A 16,984-nucleotide genomic window follows, 5' to 3' on the forward strand; every position below is an offset into this window, starting at 1 on the left:
GTGTTAGTGCATGCATGGGTGGGTGTGTGCGTGTCCAGGTGCGTTGGCTGGTGCTGGCACGGGTGGGTGCAGGGTGTGGTGGCCGTGCGAACGGCCGGGCGGACAGACGGACAAGCCCAGGACAGACGTTAGGGGCAGCTGCGCAGCTGTTGCCTCTCGCGCCGGAACAAACCCGCCCAAACCGCGCGCGGCCCCGCGCCGCTCCGCGCCGGGAGGCACGCGCCGGGCGGGGCGGGGCGGGGCGCTGCTGCCGGCCCATCCCGGCGCGGGGGCGGTGCCGTGCCCCGCCCTGGCTCGGCGCGCGGGGGGCGGGCGGCGGCACCTGCGGGCCGTGCCGTGCGGTGCCGTGAGGAGCGGTGAGGAGCGGAGCGGAGCGGCGGCCGCGGCCCGGATGTAGCCGGCGCGGGAACATGGCGCTGGGGGCGGTGTGATCGGCGGCGGCCGAGGTAGGGGCGACGGAGCGGGGCGCGGGGGGCGCGGGCGGAGGCTCGACCTTGCGGCCCCCCCCCTCCTCCTCCTCCCCCTCAGAGCGCGGTTGCGGCCGCGGTGCCGCCCGCCCGTCCTGGCAGCCGGTGCCCGCCTCGACGGGGCTGGAGCGGGCCGGGAGACAAAGGCACGGCCCGGGCATCCCCTTCCCCACCTGTGCGGAGCGGGCAGAGCCGTGGCGGCTGCTGAGGGCGGCTGGCGCAGGGAGAGCCAGGGGCTCCGGGCTCCTCTCCGGGAGGGCTGCAGAGGGTCGGCGTAGCCGATTTTGCTTTAAATACCTTGCCGGGGTTTTCCACAACAATAGCTTTTTTTTTTCTTTGCTTTTTATTTTTTTTAAAAAAGGCATTTTGATTTTGGTCAGGCTTTTTTCCAGAAGAAGTTGCTCCCAACTTTGTGTGAATATCATGTGCTTTTGGGTTTCACCCAGAAAGCAGGTACCCGGAGACGGGCAGCCGCTCCTGCGGGCGCCTGCAAACCTCTGCTCACTCTGTTTCTTTTTGCGTATACAGGGTTAGAAATGCCTGCAATCGTTCTTCTGTCTGTGTCGGTTAGCCTCAGATCGTCGTAGCTAAATAAAATGAGCTGCATAGTGGCTGCCGTGCTTGAATGGCGCTCCAGACTCAGACCAAAGCAGAAGTGGGTTTGGGTTTTTTTTTTTCTTGCTATCGATCAGACCTTGAGAATTTCTTACCAACCCGCTAGCAGCGCGCAGGCTGCCTTTCTTCTTCTTTGTTACACACCAGCCCTCTGTTAACGTAAAGAAACAATGGAAATTTTTTTTTTCTTCTCAGATATTCAGTGTTAGACCAAATGGGCTGTCATTGTCATTAAGGATAAAATTTCCACTGACTTGAGAGGGACCAGCAGTGAGACCACTCTGCTTGGTAGCCTTTCCCTTAATTTTAATTTATCTTTTTCCCATGCTTTAGCATTTGCAAAATGAGGGAAGAGAGTTATCTGTGTTGAGATGGATCTCTGTGGTCTTTGCTGCCCAGACAGCACTTAGGGACTCATTGCTCCTAATTTATTGCCTTTATTGTGCCATGAAACTTTAAATAATGCTGCTTAGGACTAAAGTAGGGAGTTGCGCTCCCCTGCCCTGTGCGAAAGCCGGTGTTGGTGGCTGTGAGCATCACTGCCGCTCTTGGGGACGGATGTCTTGTTGCGTGGAGGATGCATCTGGAGGCGTTGGGGAATCGCTCTGGCTGTCTCCTGAGGATGATGTTTCTGATGTGGAGAGTGGGTTTAGTGTCACTTGCTTCCTGGCCATCTGCACCCCGGCAGCCGGGTTGAGCAGAAGCTTTTCTGTTTCAATTTGAGATTCACAAAATGGCCCTTTGCATTGCTTGTTTTATTCCTGCTGAAGTGTTGCCGTTTGTGCTGTATGACAGTTACTAACATGTTGCTCCCCCCACGGTGAGCGGCTGCTCTCCTGGTTTGCTAGTGGGGACAGAGGGACTTGGGTAGCACAGGGCAGGACACTGGCTTCAGAGCTGCTGCCGCTGCTGTGCCAGGTAAAGCTTTGGGAGTTACTCATTGCAGTTTGCCGTACTGGCTCTTTCTGCAGCTTAATCACTGTTTTTTTGGTTGTAGCTCATTTCAGGTTGATGCAGGGTCTTTGTTCAGCGTGGAATTGTGTTTTAGTGCTATCAAACATATTGATTGGAGATAAACTGAGTAAAAACATGGCTTGAATTGAGGGAAGGACGCACTCTCATGTTGAGAGTGAAGCTAAACTTTCTTCTTTCTCCTGCTTCAAACATTTTTACAAATGGTTTTGATCCAGGCGAAACTGCGTTTTCTAGCAGAGATTCATTTTCATCTGAAGATTTTAGACTGGTCTGCCATAGTCCTGCCTCCTCTTTGTGCAGAAGCTCCAAGTGCCATTACACACTTCTGCAGTTTTTAACCTTATTCTAAGGAAACGCGGGTTAACCAGTTACTGTGTGTGTGTACATGTGTCGTTCAGCTGTAGCGACGGATGAAGGGGCTCAGAGTAGTCATTACTGTGCAGAGAAGTGGTGTCACAGAGGGGAGACCGTGGTGGTTCTGTTGTGGAGAACCCTGCTACAAGGCATCAGGGAGTCCCCTTGGCGACCCCCGGCAGAGCAAGACCCAGTAAATCCCATTTCTTGCTCGATTCCCTTGTTACTTGGGCACCCCTATTTGCTTCCCAGCAGCTTTTTTTTTTTTTTTTTCCTTTTTTTCTGGACATCTTCGTCAATCATGAATACTCCCAGTACGAATATTTGACTTTCAGTGAAACCCCAGCATCCTGATGGCTGATTTTAAAATGGAAATGTGTAATGACCAAGGTTCTTGCAAAGCCTTTTATTTCCCAAATATTATTTGCCAAAGTAACAGTTGTTTTGGCAACTCTTACTTTGAAAACTAATATTTGGGAAATAAAATGTTTTGCGAGAAACTTGCTAGTGTCAACTTCTGTCAGTCAGCTGAGAACAAACTTCTCATGGTGCTAGTTAACAACAGAGACGAGTTTTGCCTTACCTCATTGGCATCAGTTCTGACCACAGATTTGCTACTGGAATAGGGGAGGCAAACTGGTCTTTTTGACATCAGTTGGGGCATGTAATTTGGGTTTGAAGCTGAGTTCAAGGAGGACTCCAGCTCGTGTGGCTGAAGCCCAAGAGGTGATGCTGGCACAGATCTGTCAGGGGCACTATGCTGTTTCAGGGAGGTATGGAAAAAAGAAGAGGAAAAACAGATCAGAAGAGCCTCTGCATCTCTGCTCCTCCTCTCTGATCACCCTCACATTTGACACTTAAATCCAATTATTGCTTTGAAGCTCCTCCAATTAAGTATCTGAAGTGCTTGGCGTCTACTTGTTCAAATACATAAATTTACTCCGGTTTTACCGGTTTACTTTGCAAAAGCTACAAACAGAAATCTGCTGCCTGGCATGCATTGAAACTGCTAACAGGTGTTTGTGGGTGCCAGCAGCTGAAGGGTGTCTGACATATGCGTAAACCTCTTGCTAAAACAAAAAACCCTCTTGCTAAAATACCTCCTTGGGATATTCTGCTCCTGGCGTTAGTGTCTCTGAGTTGTCGTGGTGTTTGGCCATCCTGGAGGCATTTCTGGGGCTGTCTCTGGTCAGCTTTTCGCTGACATCAGTGGAAGTTGGTCTGTTGGGTCTGCTGCAGGATTTGGCCAGGTTTCCCTGGGTTTTGGTGAAAGCCGAGTGAACCCTCTGCCTGCAGGTGTGACTGCAGCCAGGTGAAACCAGAAGCACTGCAATGGAAACTTCAGGTGGTTGATAGTCCTCTCACCTGGACGTCATATGCTTTTTACCATCTTCCAGTTACACTCTATCTTTTTCCATTAATTCTAAGCTATTAAACATTTCCGTACTACTCTCAATAGCAATGTGAAGCATGGAAGGTGTTACGTACAACTATTTGCTCAAAAAATGGGTGGCATGACCAATAGAGCCTCGGTTCCTGTGGCTTCATCCCTTGTAGCTTCTCAGGTGTCTGGTGTGGGTTTGTCTTTGAGCTTCATAGGGTATCTCCCTTCTCTCCAGGTACAAAGCTTGATATTTTTGAGGTGCCCCCCCCCATTAAATTCAGCTTCAGCTGGCGATGAGGCGTGTTGGAGTGTTGCATGGCACAACTGCATTGGCTTCGTTCTCAAGGGAAAAGAGCTGAAAAGTGGAAAGTTTCAAAAACTTTAACAGCTAGGCACCAAAAACCAGTTAGTTAAGAGGCCATTTAAAAGGGGAAAAAAAAATAGAACAAATTTGAGTGCACTCCAATGCCATTTAATGTTCAGGTAACTAATTAAGCCTTTAATCCATTAGGCTACAGAGATTCACGGGGACTTGCTGTTAGTGTGGGTGTTTCAGCCCGTGTTTGGAGGGCTGTCCCCACAACCAAGAAAACAAAATATTTTCTATCAAAATGAATGTCTAGGGGGTTTTTGGGGGGTTTTTTTGGGTTTTGTGTTTTTTTTTTTCTGGGGAGAAACAACTTGGAGAGCAGGACTGTGGCTGGGGCTTTGGGGCTAAGACCTGCCACAGCATTTGGTTCTCGCGTGGTTGAAAGCTGCGTTGCAGCCCTGGCACAAACTGTCGGCTTTGAGCCAAGTCTTGTGCCTTAAAGGTTCAAGGATTATCCCTTTCCAAGTCGTGCCTGTGAGTGCAGCGAGAAGCACGTGCTCCCGTCGCGTCGTGTGGAGCCAGCCACGACACGTGAAGTCAGCTATTTTGCATCTTTTTCCAACTATATGTTTTTCTGGGCTGTGTAAGAGTGCTACTGCTTTTGGAAGGTGCATCTGGTGGAAGTGCAAAGGTAATTATGTTTCAGAGCAGACAGAGCTTGAATATCTTTTAAAATCAAATCAACAAAACAAAAATGTGTGAATCAAGTTTAGCCTTTCTCCTTTCACAGGCTGGCTGTCGTTTCCTCTTTCTGATCTGTCTTATCCCCTAAGCAAAGCTTTTATTAAAACACAAGCTGTATATACCAATTAATATTTATATCTCACCAGCCACCAAAATTGGGGTCCTAGTAGGGCTGGAGGCTGTAAGGACGTGCAGTAAGATGTGTTTTCACCTCAGGGAGCTTACGGCATGAGATGCACCCATCCTATTTGTGCATATGCTGCGTGCCGGGGCGAGGATAGCCAAAGCGTGTGGGAGAGGAGCGGCGTGACTTGCTCAGGGGCACACAGTGACGGAGGGCAAAAGTGAAATCCTGGCTCCCATCGTTTTCCTTCTGGGCCCTCCTGGCTTTGCTCTGTGTGCTGGCTCTGCTGTTAGAGTTTGCTGCTGGCGAGCGGCTCTGCCTGCAGCAGGACATACCGCTCTGGTGTCACGGGGTGGGAGCTTTGATTTTGCTGAACAAAGATGCTCTTCCAAAAATAGGTTAAGCCAATGAACTTGGATGCCAAAAATAGCAATAGAGATTTTCCTTTTTCCAACTGCGCTTTAGATTTATTGTTCCCTGCTGGAGGCAGCTGAAGAAGTAAAAGAGATACTGCAGCTATAGGCAAGGGAATAGTGGAAGTAGACATACAGAGTCATCCTTGATGGAGGAAAACCACATGTGTCAGATATCCCTGTAGAAATACACAATAATCCGGAATAACAATGTAAATAAAATTGTGCAGTGTCCCTAAACCCTTCCTGTAGGAAAAGTTTCATTGTTTTCCTAGCAGTTAAGATTCCCCAGAAAGGGAAGGATGGAGAGATGACTGGTGACAAAGGAGAGGACAAAAGAAAGGCCAACGAACAAAAACTGGAACAAATAAATACCACAAGAATGATCCTGGTGATAGCCCCTATAAACCTCTTATTGCGACATGCTCTGCTGTGTGTGAATAATTCACTCTTCCCAAACTGATGGCAGTAAAATCTGCACAGCGGCTTTCCCCTCTGCCTTCATACAGGTTGTATTGTTATAGTTGTTAAAACTTAAGATTTCTCTTCTGGGATTCTCCATAGAAATTTTCGTATCGTTAACTTAAACTCCAGCTTTCCCATTCCCCGAGTTAGACGCACGCACAGAGGACAGAGCTAATTACTTGCACTGCAGCTATTTAAGGCACTGGGCTGAGCGTCAAGCTGGAAGTCAGGAGGCACCGTGGCTCTAATCTGGGCTGTGCTGCTCGCTGAGCCACCTCCAAGAAGTTATTTAACCTCTGTGTGCCACTGCTTCCCTCTGGGTAACAGGAGGGATTATGATAATTGCTTTTGAAAACCACTTTCAGGTGTTTAGTTTTTGTTTGGTTTTTTTTTTCTGAAGGTGCAGAACTATCTGGTCCTGAGCTGAAGAGGCTCTATGTATCCCAGGAGGCTTTTGGTACTTTACAGGATTATGAAAACAACGCTTAATGCCTCGTTGGGCTGTTTGGGCCATGTAAATAAATACATTTAAAACATTTTTCATGAATCTTCTACATACTACTTACAGAAGGGCTCTTAAGATACAACTGAAGGACGTAGAAATGAGATGTGGTTCAAAAGGGTTGTTGTTGAACTCTTGATGAAATGTAGGTAAAATGTCATAATGCTTAAATGGTTTATTTTTTCAACCAAATCCTGCCTTTGCTACAGAAACCTGGGTTTGCATCTATTAAACCTGTCTCTACCTTGAGTGTAAAGACCCCAAAGGCAACAGATTTGCTGTGTTTCTCATAGGCTTTGGAGGGTATTTGGTTTTGTGTTTTATAGAAAGGGGTGATTTTCTAGGCTGAAGAAGTCGGAAGGCTTTCCTGAGAGCAAGGTGAGCGCATAGTAAATGCGCCCTGAGCTGTACCTCTATCCCAGATTTTGAAGCATGCAGGAAAGAATGACGGTACATTAATTTATCTCTGTTGCACACACTGAACTCCTTTCCAAATAGCAAAACTTCTTCCTATTTATGCTTTGTGTCGCAGGGAAAAAATAATATCAAAGGGCAGAAAACCCAATGGCTGACCTGCAGCTGAGACCAAAGTGTTAATGAAAAAGTCGTTTGTGGAGCATGGTGCTGTTAGTGAGGTGGCTGGTTGGGAGGCACTATCCGGGCCATGGATTTTGGGGAAGCAACGTTACTGGGGATTTTCTGTTGGAAACATAAAGTTTAGTGTGCTACTGGAAAGTGCTTCAGTGCCAAGGCAATGGCTGTAGTCTAAGCAATCAGCTGCTCGAGGAAATCTCTGGGTGCTCCCATGTTTTATACAGGAGCTTGAAATGATGCAGCCTAAAGCCGAGGAGTATATTGCATCTCCCCAGCACGAGGGCTATAGGTCCCGTAAGCATGTGTTGAGAGTGGCCTGGCTGCCAAAAGAATTTAGTGTTGCTATGATGGTTGCAGGTGGTGATTGCCTTTTAAGTTCTTTCTCTCTGTTCTGACGTTTTTAGGACAGTAAATGAAGGATGAGAAGTAGAAAAGCAAACAAATTAGAAAAATCCCGTGTGTGGATGTCTGTAATTGCATTCGTGTGGCTCAATGGAAAGAGCCCCATCATACTGGAAGTCAGGGAGGGGTTGGCAATGAATAAAAGTAGTTATTGCCAATAGCTCTCATGCCAAAACTGAGTATTGATGATAGGGCTCAGCTTAAAGCAGATGGCATAATACATACCCTAAAGACCGCTCTGGGGAAACACGTGCAAAACCATGTGCCTTGTGTGCCACGAAGGATTTATTCCTAGGGGTGAGACAGAAGAAACCTTTGCTTGGACGGAGGTGAGAGTTGAGTCCTGGTCCTGGGAAGCAAGAGAAATGCTCTACTGAGGCAAAGCTTTTATTAGGGATACAAGTGTGTCCCTGATTTTTTGTTATATTAGAGATACAATAGTGAAATTACCAAAAATACAACATCCATCCCACATCTGTGCTTTTCCTGCCTGGTCTCTTTGAGGACCAGCTCTTAGCACTGTCAGGATTCTCAGGGAGAGGGTTTTTTCAAGTACTTAAGAACTACAAGGCATGAGTTAAATAATTTAAACACTGATGCAGAGCATTGCCAGCTGAAAAGTGACTTACAATCTCTGAACAAGCTAACAATAAATGGATTTTTTTCCTCATTTTGGGGAGAGGAGTATGGAATGTGCCACCAATCAGCAGTGCTGCTTCCTTCCAGGAGAAAGGTTTGCTGTAATGAACTCAAGTTAAAGCCAGAGCTCCTTTTTTCTTGGGCAATCCAGTCTGAATTTGGACATCACCAGTGCAATAGACCCTTGGCATTGTGTGTGATGTGGCTCACATTTATAATAAAACTTCTGCTTACAGAAGGATTTTGACTTTTTTCCTCACCATCTGGTTGGACTTGGTCCACATTATTTTGTTGTTGCATTTTTTTTTTTTTTTTTTGTGCAACAACCTGATGCTGGTACTTATGAGAGACCTTTAACTGAGGGTTAAAGAGTTTCTGGGTGTCTTTGTTCCATTACTTTTGCTATTTTTATTCTAACACACACTTCTCTTCCTATTTACTTTACTTCTTAATATTTCTCTCTTCCTGATGTAACAGCATCTTGCTATTTCTCTTCAGTTTCCAATTCTGTGTAAGAAAGATAGTCAACTGCCCTGATTTAGCTAGAAATTAAACTACAACTATTTTTTTCATGGACTTAATGGGAAAATAGGTGATAATTGCTAACTAATGCTTTTTAAAGACTTTTTTTAAATGGGTGAAAGACTGTCAAGCTGTCAATCAAGACAAAGATTGGATAATGCACTATTCCCTTGACAAGCTTCCTTTATTATATTAGGCATCTGCTTTGCTCTGTATATTTGAGCTACTCAAAATTTGCCCTTTAATGTTTACTTTTTCCATCCTTTCTTAGTATTACTTAAGTAGTATTAGTATACCTGTACAGCATAGTCAAATAGACGTAATAATCTTTCAAGAAAATAATGTTAAGGTGCGATTAGCTTTGTAATGTCATGGTATTCTTTAACGTTTTTCCAATTTCTCGCCTTGTCGCTCCGTGGTGCACCCACCTGCCCTTGCTGAAGCCAAGAACCAGCCTTGAGTCAGGCTCTAAAATATGCAGAGCCTGGGTTTATGACGAGCGTGTTAAAGCCAGGCAAGTGTGAAACTCTGAGTTGCATGAATGTTTGTGGTCCTTACGGACCGTTTCTCAAGACTTTTGCCTATAACACAGGACATTTAATTTTCTCTTTATTTCCTTTTAAAGTAAATTCGGAGAGCAAACTGGAGATTTTCTTGCAATCCCCTGATTCCAGAGGCATGGGGCTTTCAGAGAAACCGTTAAAACAGCGAGATTTATAATAAAAGCCGATACTGGGCCATGCTAAGTAGCGTCTCTCCACATCATGAAACCAAATTTATCTGAACTCCAGGCACCGCTGACGTTGCATGTAAAGCACCACAAATGTACAAAACTGGTGCAAAGCAGAACAGCCTTCCTTCCCAGACCGTTCCCCCACCTCCAACAGTATTTGCAGGTTGAAAACCATCCCCTTCCATGCCACCGAGAAGAACTGGAGTTAGTATGTCTGTAGGAGGATCCGCTGCTTTAAGCTGGGCAGAGGACGGAAAACCACTCCGGCAAAGTTCCCATCCTGCTGGGAGAGGAAATACCAGTGCCAGCACTGCAAAAGGACCAAATGCGGTATAGATTTTGACATAAATAACGCTAAAAATTACCATGATGTCTTAGAAGAGAATTGCAATCATCATGGCAAACAAGGAGAAAAAATAAGAATATAGAAATAACAATCTCCCTTGGCCTGCAAATAAATCAAAGCTTAGCTGTTGATGTCCCATTGCTGGCTAGCCTGGAACATAAATCCAAGGGTTTATCATTAAGCTTAATGGGTTATAAAATCTCGACTATTTTGGAGGTAGTTGCAGAGATTTGCGGCCTGGGCAGAGAGCGGGCTCTAAGCTGCTGGGTCTTGTGTAACTAGGTAAATAGCAAGCTTCAAATAATACTATAAAGCTATCAAATGTAATAACTAATGCAGTCAAGCAAGTGTTCAGGGAGGGGAGCCTCGCTGATGACAAGCTTGATGATAACGACCATAAGAGGCCCCAGGTTAGAAGATATTCTAATAACACATTTAAGTTCCTTTCACTTTACTTGAAGTCAGGTATGTGCGTCCCATTTGGTTCACACATAGCGCTTTTATTTTCTGCACAGTGATGTTTTCTTCACCGTGGGCCTAAGAGAGCAAGCAGCAAAAACCAGAAACGACCGACAACTTGCTCGCTTTGTCATTGCAGTTTAAATATTTATGACAGTGCTTCACATCATGCTAGCAAATGCATGATAGCATATTATGTAATAGCAATAAAATTTTAGGAGTAGGAGACTTCACTACTGCCCTTTGCTAGTAAATCTTTGCTACCCTCTGTAGCGAGGCCATGTAAAGGCCATGTGTCTTTTTTCCCCAGTTATTCTATGTGAAATGGGAATTAGCTGTTCACTGGTGTTTGTAATCACATGTCTTTCAAAATTGCTCTCCATCTCTTCTGGAGGCAACCTTTGGTTCAGGTCAGATTCCTGTAAAAGTTGATGAATTTGCAAGGGAGCAGCAGGACTTTGGTGCGTGCAGGGGAATGGATGGGGAGCAGCTCCTTCGGTGAGGAAGCCTGGAGGAAGGGATTTAGACCGTGAGTCTTCTAGGTTAATTAACAATTCAAAGTAAGGTTTTTTTTTTTAAAGAGTTGTAGAGTGTCGATTACCATTTGTACCATACTGCTCCAGAGAAGGGGATTCTCAGGAAATTATGTGCGAAGTCAGTTGTGCCTGGACTGAGGATACCTGAGTTGTACTGAAGTTTGGGATGGGTGGCATAGCTTCTGGGGGAATTTACTGCAAAATGCTGACAGTGACAACAAAAAGCTCATGTAGAGTTGACTCTGGGACAATTAAGGAGGTAGCCCATCAAAGGAGGAGCCTGTCTAGGAAACCTTGTGTGTCCGGCTGCTGCCAGGGCCCCTGTTGCTGTGATTTGGATGACGTGCCCTGGCAGGATGGGGCAGAGCCCTCCCCTGACCTGGACAGCCAGCGGTGATCGGTGCTTCCTGCAGTGAACACTGGCCAAGAGAGGTCCACAGCTTGGTCAGCAGGGCAGTATGCTGGTTTTCCAGTTGTACGGTCCCAGATTTCTGTCCCAGATTTCAGTCCCAGGATTAACCAGGTCGTCGGTTCCTTGAGCTATTTTAGCGTAGTCAAATTGAATTAAATTGGACTTCTGCACTTAAACAGAGATGTGTACATTAATGCCTTAATGAATCAAGGAGGGATTCCCCCCACTCCCCCACCTCTTAAAGACAGACATTGGGAACCTGTGATTAGTTATATTACAAAATTGCGGAGAAAAACCTTAGAGTTAAAGAAAAAGTAAGTTAAAGATGATTTGTACTTGGCATAAGAGCACTATTATCTGCCACGATGACTTTCCTAGCAGTACTGTATGTGCTTGGGAAGGCACTTTGGGGATCTGTGCCAATAAAACCCAGTCTTGGAAGCACATCGTGTGAATGGATGAGAAAACAATCCGCTAGCACGAATGATGAGCCAGCGTGTAGCAGGCGCTAAGGGCGGGTGGGATGCAGGTCGAAGCGCAGGGGTTGAGGACTCTGCAGGACTTGGGTAAATGCTTTACGCAGTCACAGAGAGATTAAATGTACAGCGGGTTCTGGATGTTTTATCTGATCTACGCACGTGCGTGTTTACAAAAAACAATTGCTCGATGATCAAGACTGTTATCTTAGTCATTACCAAAGACATCATAAGGATGCCAAGTGGGAAAGTGAGACCTGCCAAAATCAAGAAGTAACAGTAGAAGTTGCTGACTTTTAATTTTGAGCCTTTGCATACACAGGCGGCTCTAATTATATATGCAATTTCATACACAAGATTGAGCATGGTGCAGCAGTTGTTTCTTCATTTATTTTATCTTGGTATGCACTGGTGGAAACTTCCATTGCCATGGCTGAGCGAGGCAGGGGTCCCCAGACCCACAGAGCAGCGCGGGTCTTGTGGGACGAGACACACAGCCAGGCGGGCTCCCAGGTCCATCAGCTCCCACAGTTCAATCCTTCCCTAATTTCACATTTCTGGAGACTGCGCTGGAAGATCTGGTGAGGCTTTAGTTCATTTAGTGCAGTTTGAAAAGCAGAAGCTGTAGTGGGGCTTGTCCGTTTGCTGGGGATCGGGGGACGCCCCTGGTTTATGATCCCAGTGCCTCTGCCCAGTACTGCTTCGGTTTCAGTGCAATAATTCTGCAAATGCTTTTCTCGAATTTCAGACCTCAGGAGGCCACTGAAATCCTGCCTTTTGTGGTTGTGTGGGATTGGGGCCTCAAAATCTCCTTGTGCACTTGAGAAAGGTGGTGGGATGGATGTTCCGTGGTTTGGAGTTTGATCCGTGGGGTGAGTGTTATGGCAAGGTGCGACTGGGTCTCAGCTCACTTCTATATTGTATCTGGCAGTTCCAAAATTCCCTGAACTTCGCTCCCTCCATCTCACACTTTTCTAAGAAAGCATTGACTGTTTCTGAATTTTGCTGCTTTATATAGGCTCCTTTTCCTCCTCCTCTCACCACTCTCTGCCTCTTCTCCTCCGCCCCAGTTACTAAAATCTCCTCTCCCCAATGCGTCATCTTCATCAGCAGTGCTCTCATCATCCCCGGGCTGAAAGCAGAGCAGAGCACACTCGAGGAAGAAGAAAAGACCCCGAACCCCCCTTAACTTTTCAAGTGGCTGGAAGTTGTCTGCCGATCAAAGACGGCGCGCGGGAGTCTCTTCTGCTCTTTGCTTCCTCCATCCTTTATCTGGCAGCGCTTCCTCCCCGCTCGTGGCTGGCAGGGCTCGCCCCACGGGCTCTGCAGGGGCTCTGCGCTGAAACGAGAGCAGCTTTGCATTTCCAGATAAAAGGCACCACAGAGTACCCTGGTGTGTAAATACCAACCACAAAATTCCTGCAGTCAGGGTGGTGGGTGCCTTCAGGAATAGGGGAAGCCCTTTGGTAGGAAGAAAAGAAATAGGAGGGCAAGAATTTTGGAAAGATAGGTAAAACAGAGGAGAAATGCACGATGCCAAAGCGCAACTGAATGGGCCGGTGAGAAATAGCCGTGGTGATTGCTACAGTAATCAAGTCATGATTTTCAGGAGTATCATGAATAGCTTTTACATGTAGAAAGTTTGCAGGTGGGGGATCAACTGATCCCGTCTCTCTCCCTGGAGGTTTTCAAGCCACGGCCAGACAAAACCCCAAGCAAGCTGCCCGGGTCCTGCTGCGAACGGTGGGCATGGGGGTCCCTCCAGCCAGGGTGAGTCTGTGACATTGGTGGGTGTTTGGAGAGAGGATAAAAACAAACAAAAATACTTGGGTTAGTGCCAAATAGAAGCATTAGGAGTGACATGGCAAATTTGTTTTAATGCAATCTGGGCTTAAGCACTGGTGTTGACTCTATCGAAGGCTTCCAGGTCAGCAAGGGGGTTGATCTAGATAAATGCATTTATTTTCCTGCTTTTCATTTCCCGTGGATATACATACTGGTGTAGCTTAAAAGCATGTAGCAAGAAAGAAACAAAAGAAAGGGGACACATTAAGTGACTGCTGCCAGATTAATTATTCCATCTCATTTCAACTCATATTTATAAACCTACAACTTTGAATGGGAATGTTCAAAATTATCTTTGCAATGACCATCTTTCCATCTAATTTAAAGTCATTCAACTTTACAAGAAGCAATTATGTTCCACACTAACAAATGAAAAGACATGGCAACATCAGAAAAACTGATTATTCAAGCAATCTTTCTTACATAAAATAGCTAACTAATCTCCCAGCTTCAGTCCTTGAGTGCTATTGCAAATAACCTCCTGAAAGATAACTTCATTCTCAGTACACTGGCAGCCTGCTTCTCATCACTGATTGCTCTCGGTGTCATCGCAGTGATGGTTTGGGGGTTAAGAAATTATTTTCTCTTTTGTCTCTGTAGCTCTTCTTGCGTTCACTGCTGGTTTTATCCTCTTCTTCCATAACCAATGAAAGTGAGGTGCAGGGGATGATCTTTGTGTCCTGCTTAGAAAAATAAATCTCCAGACTTGCTGCTTTTCTGCTGCTCTGACCATCGTCCTTGAGGCCATCAAGTCTGAGGTTCTGGAGGAATCTTAATGTCAGTGGGCTTTGTTGCCAGACAGGGGGGTCCGTTTACAAGAATTTTGGTTTATTGGCATGGAGGTGTTTGATGCATCTGGTCTAAAAACCGAGAAAAGAGGGGAGCAAATATGCCAAAATATAGGAACTTTCTAAAAAAACCCCCAAAACCAAGCAAACAAAAAACCCCAAAAACCTAACATCAAAGCCAATCGTCAGAGCTTGAATTTTCATTTTAAGTTTTGCAAGTCACTGTAACTAGTGCAGTGTTACACTTGAAATCGTTACGAGCAAAAGGAAATACATCTTATTGGCAAAGAATGTATTGTTAGTGTAATTGAAAACTTAACCCTCTGATGAAATGGTTATTATTGGTCCAACTCTACTTATTACAGAAAAAGAAAAGGAAAATGCAAAAAAAAATTCTGCTACAGAAGTCTCAATAATAAGTTAAATGTTGCTACACACAACATGTTATTTCCTAACATCTATGCCTTTCTCTGCTCACCCTTCCACTGCTCCCTGGAAGAAAAGTGGGGTGGTACAGGGGTAAGTTTTTGTTTTTCTTTTTTCTTCTTTCTTGGCTCCCCTGCAGGTGTGTCTGGCTTTCTGTACTGTACATCAAAGCTTACCCAATAATTGAGATGCCAGCAGCAGAGGTTCAATTAAAATTCAACTAAACAGACCAATTTTACAGGTGGAAATTGCTGTCTTGTAAGGGCTTTTAGCCCCCTTTAGCCTTACCGACCCTTCTGTAAATTCAAAATGCCTCTTCTCCAATAAAGCATTTCTGCTTCTAGTCCTGACTGCTCATAATATTAAAAGGCAGTGACTCATCAGTGTCCCGCGCTGCTGCCGGGAGAAACATGATGCTGATGGTGGCGTTCTTCCTTGCTTGGAGAAGCAGGAGGTGGAGGTTGGTGGCTTCTTCCACTGGGCTCTAGGATCCACTTAGGGTAAGAAATGTATTTACATTTTCCAGCGTGCTTTTACATGCTCTTTCTTAGAGTCTGCAGCCCCATGGTCGATCCATATTTACTGTATGTAGAGCGTCTTAAACACATTGAATACTTGATCCTTAATCTCTTTGCTACCCCAAAACCTGATTTTGCCGAGGTCTGCATTACTGTGGCTGTTAGTGAGTTACGCAGCACTGCATAAGCGCCATATGTATGGGGGTCCAGTACCATCCTGCGACCCCTCTGTGCGGCATCCCCTGCCTGGGCGTCCCCTTCTATGTCATACTGTGCCGCTATATCATTCCTCTGTGTTGCCTCATCGCGCTGGGATCATCAATATTTAATTCTCTGCAAAATACCTGCCCGTTACTACTCTCTGTACAAGCATTACGGTTATGTACAAAGATAAGCCACCTGGTCAATAGAAAAATTGCTGGTACAGCTAAACGAGCTGTGGCAAAGCCCCAGGCAGACGCACCCAGAGCCTGACCCTTGGCAGAGTTGGTACCTCGATGCATACCATCTCATCAAGTTATTTGGTGGTTTTGTTCCCCCTCTCTGTCTCATAACAGCTCTTGACTTTATATTTTCATCTGAATTATTGAATGTTAGGTTGATGTTTATAGGAAATTATTCATAAGGCTTTCAAGATTTCTTTCCTGATCTTACACTTATTTGAGAGACACTTGATGTGCTCGCAAAGTGAAGGTTGCTGCCCCTGCCCTGTGAGTTGCTTTGTGCTTCCCAGTGTTGAACTTAAATTGACATTTTAACAGTATTTTTGACTGAGAAGCAGTCACTTGTGATGTCAGAAGGTTCAGTCTCTGCAGCCACAGGCCATCAAGATGATTGCCCAGTCAATGTGGAAAGAATTGGGATTTTCCATTCTTACTGTCTGTGAAGGAATAGCAGAAGAGCCAGAGGATTGGATCGTAGGTGCCGCTCGGGCGGCCGTGCTGACACGTCTCTGCCGTGCTGCCTGGAATTGGGCATGGTATTGCAACTCACTGGGGTTTTGCTGATACCTGTAGCTCTCTTACCTCTGTAGCGCTGAGCTGTCTTTGACATCCAGCACTCTCCCTGCTCTGTCATTCCTGTATAATCTGCACTGTATTGTTAATCTTTTCCCTGAAAAGTTGTGCGGTACCTATATATCCGTAGCCTGTTGTAGCTACAGTTGCTTTTCAACATTCCTGATCATCACTGGGGTTTTTGGTAGTCTACGACTTGTCTAGAAATATGCATCTTTTCAGCCTTTGATTGCTTTAGTATTTTTATATATCCCTCTTCAGTGGGATTTTCTAAGGACTGTTTGTCTCTTTTTACAAATGTTACCAATTTCTGACCGTCTTTGAAATTAGCGAATTGTATGGCATTCACTCCTAGAGGAAGCATTACCCTGAGATGAGCTTTTCAGTTTTCCCTCATTCTTGCTTTTAACACTTCCCTGTAATTGTTTGAATTTTCCAAGCCAGAAGCTTGGCCCCAGTTTGCTTAGGGGATGCTGCACTTGCTCGGTAAGGCTTGACCTGCTCCAGGAGTCTGCTCTAGTCCCCATTGCTCTGAACCTCTTCCAAAACTGTTTGTTCATCCATGTTTTGAACATTTCAGAGGATTTTACTGTGGTCTTTCATCCAGAAACACAGAAAAACAGCCCAAATCACACATCAGCCCTAAATTCTGCCTGCAGGCTCCCTTCCCTCCTTATACTGCTGGTACCTGGGTGGACCACAGCTACCGAGTCCCTCCAGGGCATCTCCCAAATGTGAAGTATCCCAAAGGATACAGAAGATTAGTCACAGATTGAGGTTGTGGTTTTCTGAGGCTTATCTGTACAGGATATGTTTAAGCAAATGGAGTATTCATAATTCTAGGTAAAATTAAGGGGGAGGAGGGAGTGGTTTCACATTTTGAATGCGAACATTTAAACCAGATGCAGCCTGCTGGGAA

General features: G+C 45.6%; 1 protein-coding gene across 5 annotated transcripts in view; it reads left to right on the top strand.

Annotated features, from left to right (window-relative positions):
- Positions 1-309: 309 nt before the first annotated feature.
- The window catches only part of PAK5 (p21 (RAC1) activated kinase 5), a 90,269-nt gene continuing 73,594 nt past the window's right edge, over positions 310-16,984 (top strand). For 2 of the 5 annotated variants that reach the window (XM_054822563.1, XM_054822559.1), the window contains exon 1: positions 310-446. The gene's annotated coding sequence lies outside the window, so the exon portion shown is untranslated. The remainder of the gene's footprint in view (positions 447-16,984) is intronic. The other 3 variants (XM_054822561.1, XM_054822557.1, XM_054822558.1) reach the window with 2 other exon arrangements.

The sequence above is a fragment of the Grus americana genome, chromosome 3, assembly GCF_028858705.1.
Source record: "Grus americana isolate bGruAme1 chromosome 3, bGruAme1.mat, whole genome shotgun sequence".
NCBI lineage: Eukaryota > Metazoa > Chordata > Aves > Gruiformes > Gruidae > Grus > Grus americana.